Here is a 14,675-nt window from a genome sequence, read left to right on the forward strand (position 1 = left end):
GCAGTTTGCCAAAAATAGAATCTAATTAAATTCAAATTAGTACGGTTATAATCGATTTTCGATTTGGATTAGATAAGTGATTTAATTTTGATCGATTTGGATTTAAACACCTTTATTTAGGACATAAATTAACAATTAGCAAAATTCTTTTTTTATATTAGATTTGTTCCATTCTGTATGAAGCTACAGAGTTATAGCGATTCCTTTCGAGCAATGCTTTGCTTGATTTGAGGAGCTATATGTCGGCTTGACTTGAACACCGCAACGAAAATACCTGCAAAAGATACTCCGACACTCAAGTCAGGAAAAGTGCTTAAATGAGATATTATTAAGTTATAAATAAGCTTTGTGGAACCTGTCTTTGCTGAGGTTATGTCTTCGTTTATATAGACGATTTGTATACTGATTCTTTGAGTTTGTTCAAGATTCTAGGTAGGGGTATTGGTGCCGTTTCCTTTGGTAACGGCTTGTTGATAATCTTTTACTAATAATGTCTCGGAACCGACTTTACTGTTATTGTGGCCGAGTTATTCGGTTTGTTATTATTTGATTTGTTACCCGAGGTATAGGGGATGTATCATAGACCCAAGCTTGTCTTGGTTAGAAGGAACGAAGGCGAGCTTAAATTTTGCATATACCTCGGCCATGGATATTGTGTTGTGTTAGTGCACCTCAACTCCTAAGCTCGGCTTAGTTCTGTACAGAATTTGAAACAATTTTCATTTAATGTGTGTCTTGCTTCTCGCACCTGTTGGATTGATTGAGGTGAAACGTGGTACGCGTTTCTATGTACCCCTGACCGTTGAATTTTTATGTGAATTACAACTGTTCTTTGAAGGGTTGAGGTTAAAAACCTGTCGTTGGTAACTGTTTATCCACTGCCATGTTAACTGTTTTTGTAACCCTTGCCTTAATTTTTAGACATCATAGATTTCCTGTGTAATCTTCTTTGGCTTGTCACAGAATGAGTGAAAAAAGTGAGTGTTAATCTTCTCTTCATGGTTTTTCTACTTAACTTCTTTTCTGCTTCTGACGATGGAGAAAGGAAAAGTAGTGGTTGACGAAAATGATCCTTGTAACTGGGTTGATTCCAAAGTTAGGAGTTACATTTCTCAATTTGATGACGAGGAGTCTGTGAGAATGCTGGGTTCGAATTTGTGTGTCAGGGAGGGTAGTTAGATTAGGATAGAGATTTTACCTTGCAAGGGGGATGATTGTGTATGTGAGCGTTTATGTGACTCGTCTTACTTTTACATGTATAGCTGCTTATTTACAGAGTTAGGTGTTAGGGTTCCTTTTGCTGATTTTGAGTGTGGTGTATTATACTGGCTAAATTGTGCTCCAACCCAGCTGCATCAGAATTCTTGGGGGTTTGTCAGGACTTTCCAAGTGTTGATGGACGTGTTAGAACATCCTCCTTTCCTTAGATTGTTTTTTTATTTCAAGCTAAAGGAGTTGGGCGTGGGTTGTGGGTTAATCTGAGTAGTCATCCTGGTCGTTCGATTTTTGCTTTGTATAAGTTATCCTTTAAGGACTTCAAAACCATGTTTGTTAAAGTTAGGAATGCGGAGGAAGACTTCCCCTTTTATGTAAATGAGTATCTTGAGGAGAGGTTTCCTTTGTTTTGGCGTCTCGAGCCAACTCAGGTTTTGGATGTCGACGATAGGTTTCTTGATGACGACATTGTCATGGAGTTTCTTTTTGAAATGTTGGATTCGAAAGAGTTGTTGTCTATTGCTGAATTATTGAAGTGGGATACTGATAGGCAGGTGGTGTTGGATTACATAGGTAATTTAGAATGTCGAACTTTGCTAATTCTATGCCTACGTGAGTCTTATTGTCTTTTGTTTCTATTTTTTTTCATGTAGATGAGAAGGCTCTGACCATTACGACTGCTGGACTGAAGTCCTTCTTTAGCCAACTGAGAGAAAATGAGAAAGAGGGCTCGACCACCAACGTTGAAAAAGACACTAGCGCAGCTGCGGTGCAATGTGAGCTGAATCCTAGACCTAAACGAAAGAGGGGTTAGGCAAAAGTAAAGCCTGTTGAGGTTGTTGAGGTTAAGGGCAGGTCCTCATCTACCTTGCAGATGGTTGAGTCTGCCTATGAGTCTAAAAAAGGTTGCATGGTTATGTTGAAGACGAACATGTTAAGTCATTGTGGGCTAAGCTTTTCTCTTTTATGATCTTGGCTGATAAACTCTACCACTTTCTCGAGGATATGAAAATGATTAATGAGGTCAGTTGTGCAGGAACAAGTCGATTCCTTCAGGTACAAATAGTGATTTGCATCTCTTTTTCATTTTATGGTGGATTGCTGATGAGCGGATAATTTGTATGCTTTTTGGCATTGTTTTTAGTATGTTTTTAGTATCCTTTAGTTAGTTTTTAGTATATTTTTATTAGTTTTTAGTTAAAATTCACTTTTCTGGACTTTACTATGAGTTTGTGTGTTTTTCTGTGATTTCAGGTATTTTCTGGCTGAAATTGAGGGATCTGAGCAAAAAATCTGATCCAGAGACTCAAAAGGACTGCAGATGCTGTTGGATTCTGACCTCCCTGCACTCGAAGTGGATTTTCTGGAGCTACAGAAGCCCAATTGGCGCGCTCTCAACGGCGTTGGAAAGTAGACATCCTGGGCTTTCCAGCAATATATAATAGTCCATACTTTGCCCAAGATTTGATGGCCCAAACCGGCGTTCAAAGTCACCTCAAGAAATTCCAGCGTTAAACGCCGGAACTGGCACCTAATTGGGAGTTAAACGCCCAAAATGGCACTAAAGCTGGCGTTTAACTCCAAGGAGAGTCTCTACACGAAATTTCTTCATTGCTCAGCCCAAACACACACCAAGTGGGCCCGGAAGTGGATTTTTATGTCATTTACTCATCTATGTACTAGTTTTCTATAAGTAGGACCTTTTACTATTGTAAGAAAGAGCTTTTTGACATCTAGGACTTTTGGTAGCTATCTTTGTTTGATGCTATCTTAGACCTTTGGGAGGCTGGCCATTCGGCCATGCCTAGACCTTGTTCTTATGTATTTTCAACGGTGGAGTTTCTACACACCATAGATTAAGGTGTGGAGCTCTGCTGTACCTCGAGTATTAATGCAATTACTATTGTTCTTCCATTCAATTCCGCTTGTTCTTTGTCCAAGATATCACTTGTTCTTCAACATGATGAAGGTGATGATTGACGCCCATCACCATTCTCACCCATGAACAAGGTGACTGACAACCATTCTTGTTCTACAAGCATCTGAGGCTTAGTGAATATCTCTTGGATTCCTGATTGCACGATGCATGGTTGATCGCCTGACAACCGAGTGCTCGCCTGACAAACGAGCCAACCATTCCGTGAGATCAGAGTCTTCGTGGTATAGGCGAGAACTGATGGCAGCATTCAAGAGAATCCGGAAGGTCTAACCTTGTCTGTGGTATTCTGAGTAGGATTCAATGATTGAATGACTGTGACGTGCTTCAAACCTGTAACCTACTGGGCGTTAGTGACAGACGCAAAAGAGTGATTCTATTCCGGTAGGGGAGGGAACCAAACCGGTGATTGGCAGTACTGTGACAGAGTGCGTGCATTAGCTTTCACTGCGCGGATGGGAGGTAGCTGCTGACAACAGTGAAACCCTACACGAGCTTGCCATGGAAAGGAGTAAGAAGGATTGGATGAAGGCAGTAGGAAAGCAGAGAGACGGAAGGGAAGGCATCTTCATACACTTGTCTGAAGCTCTTACACCAATGATATACATAAGTATCACTATCTTTATCTTTATATTATTTTCGTTCATCATCATATACATTTTAGTTTGCCTGACTAAGATTTACAAGATGACCATAGCTTGCTTCAATGCTAACAATCTCCGTGGGATCGACCCTTACTCACGTAAGGTATTACTTGGACGACCCAGTGCACTTGCTGGTTAGTTGTGTGAAGTTGTAGTATTCACAATTTCGCGCACCAAGTTTTTGGCGCCGTTGCCGGGGATTGTTCAAGTTTTGAGCAAGCTTTTGGTAACAATGCCTGGGATTGTTCTAGTTTGGACAACTGACGGTTCATCTTGTTGCTTAGATTAGGTATTTATTTTTTTTCGAAATTCTTGAAGATGAATTCTAGAGTTTCATGATGATTTGTTGAAATCTGGCTGGCTGAGAAGCCATGTCTAATCTGATTGGACCGAGGTTTCAACTTATCACCACAAGAGCTTGTTGATTCTCATCAATTTTGCTCTTGGAGCAGTGATCTGCTAAGATTTGGCTGACCTTTGGTCATGTCTAGTGTTTTGGACCGAAGCTTTCCTTGAAAGCTTGGCTGGCTGTGAAGCCATGTCTAATTCCTGGACCGGAGTCTTAGACTAACATTGCACTGATTCCTGGAATTCTCATTAAGAATTTGATACCTTTTTCCACTTAATTTTCGAAAAATACAAAAAAAATTTACAAAATCATAAAAACCAAAATATTTGATGTTTCTTGCTTGAGTCTAGTGTCTCATCTTAAGTTTGGTGTCAAATGCATGTTTTTGTTACATTTTTTCGAATCCATGCATATATTTCTTGTTTTGATCTTTAAATTCTATTGACTTGAGTGTTTATGTGTCTCATATAGTGTCAGTAGTACACAAACTGCTAAGTTTGGTGTCTTACATGCATTGTTAATTGATTCCTTTTGCATTTTGATTATTAAAATCCAAAAATATTTTTAATTTGTGTCTTTTCAAGTCAATGATACAAGAATTGAAGATTCAGAACATGCTGCAGAGGAATTATACAGAAAAAGCTGAGCATTCAAAAATGCCCAGTGAAGAAGGCAGACTGGCGTTTAAACGCCAGCCAGGGCACCTGGTTGGGCGTTTAACGCCCAAAGAGGTAGCATTTTGGGCGTTAAACGCCAGAATGTATACCATTCTGGGCGTTTAACGCCAGGATGGTGCTAGGGGGAGAATTTTGTTTTCAAATCAATTTTTTTCAAGTTTTCAAAGTTTTTCAAAATCAAATCTTTTTCAAATCATATCTTTTCAATCAAATGTTTTCAAAATCAATTTCTTTCCTTTTTCAAAGATACTTACTAACAATTAATGATTTGATTGAACATTTTTTGCCTTTTCTGTTAAGGAAGGTTTTATGTTTGAATCATATCTTTTCTTGTTAGGCAAGTCATTAATTTTTAATCATATCTTTACAAATTGTTTTCAAATCATATCTTTTCAAATTGTTTTCAAATCATATCTTCTCAATCACATCTTTTTAATCACATCTTTTTCAAAATAAGTTTTCAATCAAATCCTTTTAACTTCTAATTTCAAAATCTCTTTCAAAAATCACTTGATTTCTTTTTCACTTTTAATTTTCGAAAATTATCAATCAAATTTTCAAAATGTTTTCAAAATCTTTTAATTGAATTTTCGAAAATTCTCTTCCCTCCTCCTCACATCCTTTTATTTATGGAGTACTACTCCTTCTTAATGCACAATTCGAACCTTACCTGATTAAAGTTCGAATTCTTCTTCTCCTTCTTCTTTCTATTTCTCTTTTCCTCTGACACTTCAAGGAATCTCTATACTGTGACATAGAGGATTCCACATTTTCTAGTTCTCTTCTCTTTCATATGAGCAGGAGCAGAGACAAAGGCATTCTTGTTGAAGCTGATCCTGAACTTGAGAGGACCCTGAAGAGAAAGCTAAGAGAAGCCAAAGCACAACTCTCTTTAGAGGACCTGACCGAATTCTTCAAGGAAGAAGAACCCATGGCAGCCGAAAACAACAACAATGCCAACAATGCAAGGAAGGTGCTGGGTGACTTTACTACACCTACTCCTGATTTCTATGGGAGAAGCATCTCTATCCCTGCCATTGGAGCAAACAACTTTGAGCTTAAGCCTCAATTAGTTTCTCTAATGCAACAGAATTGCAAGTTCCATGGACTTCCAATGGAAGATCCTCATCAGTTTTTAGCTGAATTCTTGCAAATCTGTGACACAGTCAAGACTAATGGGGTTGACCCTGAGGTCTATAGACTGATGCTATTCCCTTTTGCTGTAAGAGACAGAGCTAGGATATGGTTGGACTCTCAACCTAAAGAAAGCCTGGACTCTTGGGAAAAGCTAGTCAATGCCTTCTTGGCAAAGTTCTTTCCACCACAAAGATGGAGTAAGCTTAGAGTGGAAGTCCAAACCTTCAGACAGAAGGATGGAGAATCCCTCTATGAAGCTTGGGAAAGATACAAACAATTAATCAGAAAATGTCCTTCTGACATGCTTTCTGAATGGAGCATCATAGATATTTTCTATGATGGTCTCTCTGAACTATCCAAGATGTCCTTGGATAGCTCTGCTGGAGGATCTCTTCATCTGAAGAAGACGCCTACAGAGGCTCAAGAGCTAATTGAAATGGTTGCAAATAACCAATTCATGTACACTTCTGAAAGGAATCCTGTGAACCATGGGACTAGTCAGAAGAAAGGAGTTCTTGAGATTGACACTCTGAATGCCATTTTGGCTCAGAATAAAATATTGACTCAACAAGTCAATTTGATTTCTCAAAGTCTGTCTGGAATGCAAAATGCACCAAGCAGTACTAAGGAAGCTTCATCTGAGGAAGAAGCCTATGATCCTGAGAACCCTTCAATGGAAGAGGTGAATTACCTAGGAGAACCCTATGGAAACACCTACAATTCTTCATGGAGAAATCACCCCAATTTCTCATGGAAGACTCAAGAGAGACCTCAACAAGGTTTCAATAACAGTAATGGTGGAAGAAACAGGTTTAGCAATGGCAAGCCTTTTCCATCATCTTCTCAGCAACAGACAGAGAGTTCTAAGCAGAATACTTCTGACTTAGCAACAATGGTCTCTGATCTAATAAAGACCACTCAAAGTTTCATGAATGAAACAAGGTCCTCCATCAGAAATTTGGAAGGACAAGTGGGTCAGCTGAGCAAGAAAGTTACTGAACTCCCTCCTAGCACTCTCCCAAGTAATACAGAAGAAAATCCAAAAGGAAAGTGCAAAGCCATAGACATGGCCGAATATGGAAAGGAAAGAGAGGAGGAGGACGCCACTGAGGAAGACCTCAGTGGGCGTGTACCAATCTCCTCTGAGTTCCTCAATGAGGAACAATGAGAATCTGAGGCTCAAAATGAGACCATAGAGATTCCATTGGACTTACTTCTGCCATTCATGAGCTCTGATGAGTATTCTTCCTCTGAAGAGGATGAGTATGTTACTGAAGAGCAAGTTGCTAAATACCTTGGAGCAATCATGAAGCTAAATGACAAGTTATTTGGAAATGAGACTTGGGAGGATGAACCTCCCTTGCTCACCAAAGAACTGGATGACTTGTCTAGGCAGAAACTGCCTCAAAAGAGGCAGGATCCTGGGAAGTTTTCTATACCTTGTACCATAGGCACCATGACCTTCAAGAAGGCCTTGTGTGACTTAGGGTCAAGTGTAAACCTCATGCCCCTCTCTGTAATGGAGAAATTAGGGATCCTTGAGGTGCAAGCTGCAAGAATCTCATTAGAGATGGCAGACAATTCAAGAAAACAAGCTCATGGACTTGTAGAGAATGTTTTGGTGAAGATTGAGGACCATTACATCCCTACTGATTTCATAGTCCTAGAGACTGGGAAGTGCATGGATGAATCAATCATCCTTGGCAGACCCTTCCTAGCCACAGCAAAGGCTGTGATTGATGTTGATAGAGGAGAGTTGATCATTCAAGTGAATGAAGAATCCTTGGTGTTTAAGGCCCAAGGACATCCCTCTATCATCATGGAGAGGAAGCATGAAGAGCTTCTCTCAAAACAGAGCCAAGCAGAGCCCCCACAGTCAAACTTTAAGTTTGGTGTTGGGAGGCCACAACCAAACTCTAAGTTTGGTGTTGAACCCCCACATTCAAACTCTAAGTTTGGTGTTGGGAGGTTCCAACACGGTTCTGAGTATTTCTGAGGCTCCATGAGAGTCCTCTGTCAAGCTAATGACATTAAAGAAGCGCTTGTTGGGAGGCAACCCAATGTTTTATAGTTAACTATTTTCTTTTGTTATTTTATCTTTTTTGTAGGTTGATGATCATAAGAAGTCACAAAAACAATGAAAAAAGCAAAAACAGAATGAAAAACAGGAAGAAAAACAGCACACCCTGGAGGAAGAAGAAGCTGGCGTTTAAACGCCAGTAATGCTAGCTGTTGGGCGTTTAACGCCCAGTCTGGCACCATTCTGGGCGTTTAACGCCAGAAAGGGGCACCAGACTGGCGTTAAACGCCAGTAAAGGGCAACAACCTGGCGTTAAACGCCAGGAATGGGCACCAGCCCGGCGTTTAACGCCAGAAATAGCTCAAAACGTGATTTTGAGCAACATTTGGTGCAGGGATGACTTTTCCTTGACACCACAGGATCTGTGGACCCCACAGGACCCCACCATCAATCTCTCTCTTCTTCCCCCATTCACCAATCACCTCAATACCTCTTCCCCAAAAACCCTTCACCTATCAAATCCCATCTTTCTCTTCACCACTCACATCCATCCTTCATAAATCCCCACCAACCTCACCCTTCAAATTCAAACCACTTTCCCTCCCAAACCCACCCTCCATGGCCGAACCATTACCCCCCTCTCTCCTATATATACCCTTCTTTAACCCTTCATTTTCACACAACCTAAACACCCCTTCTTTCCCTTCTTGGCCGAACACACCACCTTCCCCCTCTTCCTCATTTCTTCTTCTTCTACTCTCTTCTTTCTTCTTTTGCTCGAGGACGAGCAAACATTTTAAGTTTGGTGTGGTAAAAGCGTTGCTTTTTCATAACCATTTATGGCATCCAAGGCCGGAAAAACCTCTAAAAAGAGAAAAGGGAAGGCAAAGGCTTCCACCTCCGAGTCATGGGAGATGGATAGATTCCTCTCAAGGGTGCATCAAGTCCACTTCTATGAAGTTGTGGCCTTGAAGAAGGTGATCCCCGAGGTCCCCTTTTCACTCAAAAAGGGTGAATATCCGGAGATCCGCCATGAGATCCGAAGAAGAGGTTGGGAAGTACTCACCAACCCCATTCAACAAGTCGGAATCTTGATGGTTCAAGAGTTCTATGCCAATGCATGGATCACCAAGAACCATGACCAAAGTGTGAACCCGAATCCAAAGAATTATCTCACTATGGTTCGGGGGAAATACTTGGATTTTAGTCCGGAGAGTGTAAGGGTGGCGTTCAACTTGCCTATGATGCAAGGAGATGAGCATCCTTACACTAGAAGGGTCAACTTTGATCAAAGGTTGGACCAAGTCCTCACAACCATATGTGAAGAGGGCGCACAATGGAGGCAAGATTCAAGAGGAAAGCCGGTTCAATTGAGAAGGCATGACCTCAAGCCCGTGGCTAGAGGATGGTTAGAGTTCATACAACGCTCAATCATTCCCACTAGCAACCGGTCCGAAGTTACCATAGACCGGGCCATCATGATTCATAGCATCATGATTGGAGAAGAAGTAGAAGTTCATGAGGTTATAGCTCAAGAACTCTACAAGGTGGCGGACAAGACCTCCACTTTGGCAAGGCTAGCCTTTCCTCATCTCATCTGTCACCTCTGTTATTCAGTTGGAGTTGACATAGAGGGAGATACCCCCATTGATGAGGACAAGCCCATCACCAAGAAAAGGATGGAGTACACAAGAGACCCCTCTCACCATGAGATCCCTGAGATTCCTCAAGGGATGCACTTTCCTCCACAAAATTATTGGGAGCAATTAAACACCTCCCTAGGAGAATTGAGTTCCAACATGGGACAACTAAGGGTGGAGCATCAAGAACACTCCATTCTCCTCCATGAAATTAGAGAAGACCAAAGAAACATGAGGGAGGAGCAACAAAGACAAGGAAGAGACATTGAGGAGCTCAAGCACTCCATAGGATCTTCAAGAGCAAGAAAGAGCCGCCATCACTAAGGTGGACCCGTTCCTTGATTTCCTTGTTCTTTATGCTTCTGTTTTTCGATTTTATGCTTTATGTTTATCCATGTTTGTGTCTTATGATCATTAGTGTCTTAGTGTCTATGCCTTAAAGTTATGAATGTCCTATGAATCCATCACCTCTCTTAAATAAAAACGTGCTTAATTGAAAAGGAAAGAATTGCATGAATTCTGAATTTTATAATAGTTTAATTATTTTGATGTGGTGGCAACACTTTTATTCTCTGAATGTATGCTTGAACAGTGCATATGTCTTTTGAACTTGTGGTTCATGAATGTTGGCTCTTGAAAGAATGATGAAAAAGGAGACATGTTACTGAGGATCTGAAAAATCATTAAAAATGATTCTTGAAGCAAGAAAAAGCAAAAAAAAAAAAAAAGAGAAAAAGCAAACGAAAAAAAAAGAGAAAAAAAGAAAGAAATAAAGTTGTGATCCAAGGCAAATAAGAGTGTGCTTAAGAACCCTGGACACCTCTAATTGGGGACTTTAGCAAAGCTGAGTCACAATCTGAAAAGGTTCACCCAATTATGTGTCTGTGGCATGTATGTATCCGGTGGTAATACTGGAAGACAGAGTGCTTTGGGCCACGGCCAAGACTCAATAAATAGCTATGTTCAAGAATCATCATACTTTACTAGGAGAATCACTAACACTATCTGGATTCTGAGTTCCTAAAGAAGCCAATCATTCTGAATTACAAAGGATAGAGTGAGATGCCAAAACTATTCAGAGACAAAAAGATAAAAGCCCCGCTCATCTAATTAATACTGATCTTCATAGATATTTTTGGAGTTCATTGCATATTCTCTACTTTTTATCTTATTTGATCTTCAGTTGCTTGGGGACAAGCAACAATTTAAGTTTGGTGTTGTGATGAGCGGATAATTTTTATGCTTTTTGGCATTGTTTTTAGTATGTTTTTAGTATCCTTTAGTTAGTTTTTAGTATATTTTTATTAGTTTTTAGTTAAAATTCACTTTTCTGGACTTTACTATGAGTTTGTGTGTTTTTCTGTGATTTCAGGTATTTTCTGGCTGAAATTGAGGGATCTGAGCAAAAATCTGATCCAGAGACTCAAAAGGACTGCAGATGCTGTTGGATTCTGACCTCCCTGCACTCGAAGTGGATTTTCTGGAGCTACAGAAGCCCAATTGGCGCGCTCTCAACGGCGTTGGAAAGTAGACATCCTGGGCTTTCCAGCAATATATAATAGTCCATACTTTGCCCAAGATTTGATGGCCCAAACCGGCGTTCAAAGTCACCTCAAGAAATTCCAGCGTTAAACGCCGGAACTGGCACCTAATTGGGAGTTAAACGCCCAAAATGGCACTAAAGCTGGCGTTTAACTCCAAGGAGAGTCTCTACACGAAATTTCTTCATTGCTCAGCCCAAACACACACCAAGTGGGCCGGAAGTGGATTTTTATGTCATTTACTCATCTATGTACTAGTTTTCTATAAGTAGGACCTTTTACTATTGTAAGAAAGAGCTTTTTGACATCTAGGACTTTTGGTAGCTATCTTTGTTTGATGCTATCTTAGACCTTTGGGAGGCTGGCCATTCGGCCATGCCTAGACCTTGTTCTTATGTATTTTCAACGGTGGAGTTTCTACACACCATAGATTAAGGTGTGGAGCTCTGCTGTACCTCGAGTATTAATGCAATTACTATTGTTCTTCCATTCAATTCCGCTTGTTTTTTGTCCAAGATATCACTTGTTCTTCAACATGATGAAGGTGATGATTGACGCCCATCACCATTCTCACCCATGAACAAGGTGACTGACAACCATTCTTGTTCTACAAGCATCTGAGGCTTAGTGAATATCTCTTGGATTCCTGATTGCACGATGCATGGTTGATCGCCTGACAACCGAGTGCTCGCCTGACAAACGAGCCAACCATTCCGTGAGATCAGAGTCTTCGTGGTATAGGCGAGAACTGATGGCAGCATTCAAGAGAATCCGGAAGGTCTAACCTTGTCTGTGGTATTCTGAGTAGGATTCAATGATTGAATGACTGTGACGTGCTTCAAACCTGTAACCTACTGGGCGTTAGTGACAGACGCAAAAGAGCGATTCTATTCCGGTAGGGGAGGGAACCAAACCGGTGATTGGCAGTACTGTGACAGAGTGCGTGCATTAGCTTTCACTGCGCGGATGGGAGGTAGCTGCTGACAACAGTGAAACCCTACACGAGCTTGCCATGGAAAGGAGTAAGAAGGATTGGATGAAGGCAGTAGGAAAGCAGAGAGACGGAAGGGAAGGCATCTTCATACAATATGGTTGGAAGATTTGGCAATTGGAATTTGATGATTTCAATATGATATTTGGATTCAGTGAATTTTTCCGAGTCGGAAGACATAGTTTTCTGCGTAAAAGTGCGCAGTGGAATTTTGACCGGCAGTACCAGCTGAGACCTGTCTGGTACTGCAGCTGAGAAAGTTGATTATGAGTAAATAAGATTAAGAAATGAGGAATTATAATTAGGGGAGGTAGAAATATTTGAAGTGCGATTTAGAGCGCTAATGTTAAAGGTTTTGGTCCAAATTGGGCCAACGGACAAAAATAAGTGAATTGGGCCTAAGTGGGCCCAAGACCCAACATATATAAACATTAGTTATGAGCATTTCAGCTCATTTTTACCCTAAAAGAGAGGGTGGGGCGCTGAAATAGAGAAGAGAGGAGAGAAGAGAGGAAACCTAACTCTCTTTGATCTTCAAATCACCATAACTTGAGCTACGGAGCTCCGATTGACGAGCCGTTTGCGGCCACGCGTCGCTCTTCTCATCCTCTACAATTCTATCTAAGTTTTGTGGTGAGTATTCCATTCATCTCTGCCCAGTTTTCGAATTTCCCCACTGTTACACGTTTTTGGGAAGTTAGTGTTGAAATCTTGTGATTTTGGGTGTTTAGGGATACTCCAACATGGATTCTAAGTGAGTTCTATCCCTACTTCATATGGGCTGAGGTAAGAAGTGCTCAAACCCTTGTGATTTGTCATTTTTATGAGCCCTAGGTTGATGTATGTATGTCATATTGGTTATGTTAGTGCATTTGATGGTTTTGGTGCACAATTGGGAGATTGGTGTTGCTTGAGGAGCTTTGGTGAGGCTTGGGGCTAAGGTTGGTGGAGACTTCCAAAGAAGAGGCTCAATTGATTTGGCTACAAGAGGTACGGTTTAAGTTTCATTTAAGTACCGTGTGGTGTGATGAGAATTCCTAGGCTAGATGCCCCTAGGATTAAGTTTGAATTGTGTAAATGGTTGATGCTAATATGCATAGTTGGTATGTAATGTGAATTGATAATTGGGTTGAGAATTGTGTGGCCTTGTGTGCTTGGTGTATTGAAAATTTGATGTATTGGGTAATGAGTATTAAATTGTGGTTTATGCATTTAAATTGTGAAATTGGGCCGGAGGCCGTATATTTTGGGCCGGAGGCCGGAAAGAGGTAAGAAAGGTAAGTTGATGTGTGCATTGTATGATGACACAAGTGATTGGATGAATTTCATATAATGAATATATGAATGATTGGGTTGGTTATTGAATAATGAGGTTTGAGGAGTTGAAGTGTGGAAATTGGTAAATTTTGGGTGAAATAGTATAGATGAGGTATGTTTGATTTTGGTTGAGATATTATGTGGTCATATATGTGAGTATGATTATTGATGCCTTGATGGTATGATAATGCGTGAGAGATATGTATGTTGTGATATATGCATGAGAAATGATTAAGGTTGATTTGGGGGTGAACCCACGTGATAGTGAGTATGATATTGGTTATGTATAATGATGGTTGATTGGAAATAGTATTGTTGAGAATTGGCATGTGGAAGAGTATATGATATGTCAATATGTTTGAGTTTGAGCCACTTGGGTGAAGTGGGTTAAAATGATGGGATAGTGGTTTTGTATATTGTGGTAAAGTGTCAATGTGTGAGTTGAGGAGGCTTGATGTTGAAATTGATGTATTTTGATTGATTTCAAAGAAAAGGGATGAAAGTGGCATGTTTTGATTGATTTTGAAGAGAGTTGAAAATGGCTTGTTTTGAAAATGGCACTTTGTGGTTTTATATGAAAAATATGGTTTTTGGGAATACTTTGACGGGACATAACTTGGACTACGGATCTTTGTTTTGTGCCAAATCTGTTTAGAAATGAAATTGGATCCGGGATGTCCATGCCGTTCGAAGAACGGGTGAAAAACGATTTAAAATGAGGAAGTTATGTCCGTCGGAAGATTGGGGGTTGAAGCTGTGAATTCTGCAGTTTTTAACTTAGAAAATTTTTAGCAGAATAATCCCTTGCGCGTGTGCGCACTTGGCGCGTACGCGCCGATCTTCCAGAAAACGCCATCCACGCGTGCGCGTGATGTGCGCGGGCGCGCCGATAGTGCTGCACCCAATGCCCAGCCATTTTCCAGAGAGTTGTGCCAGAACTGTGCCAGCTTTGTGCCTGGGGCACGAGAGTATCCACGCGTACGCGTGGTTGACGCGTGCGCGTCGATTTGGCAACTTTTTAATCCATGCGTTAGCGTGCATGACGCTTGCGCGTCGATGAGTTTTTAAGGACATCCACGCGTGCGCGTGGAGTACGCGTACGCGTGGCATTGTTTTCATGCCAAAGTCGATATTTGAGTTTTAAAAGCCAAATCTCATACTTCTAAGCCTCCGATCTCACCACTTATATCCTAAATCGTTATGATGTG

The 14,675-nt window shown here is 40.8% G+C and overlaps 1 non-coding gene across 1 annotated transcript; it reads right to left on the minus strand.

The window, feature by feature from the left end:
* Positions 1-6,157: 6,157 nt before the first annotated feature.
* Positions 6,158-6,265, minus strand: LOC130978676 (small nucleolar RNA R71). The gene has a single exon (XR_009086295.1). It is a non-coding gene; the product is annotated as a small nucleolar RNA R71 (small nucleolar RNA).
* Between the last annotated feature and the right edge of the window lie 8,410 nt (positions 6,266-14,675).

This window comes from Arachis stenosperma, chromosome 4 (genome assembly GCF_014773155.1).
Source record: "Arachis stenosperma cultivar V10309 chromosome 4, arast.V10309.gnm1.PFL2, whole genome shotgun sequence".
Taxonomy (NCBI): domain Eukaryota; kingdom Viridiplantae; phylum Streptophyta; class Magnoliopsida; order Fabales; family Fabaceae; genus Arachis; species Arachis stenosperma.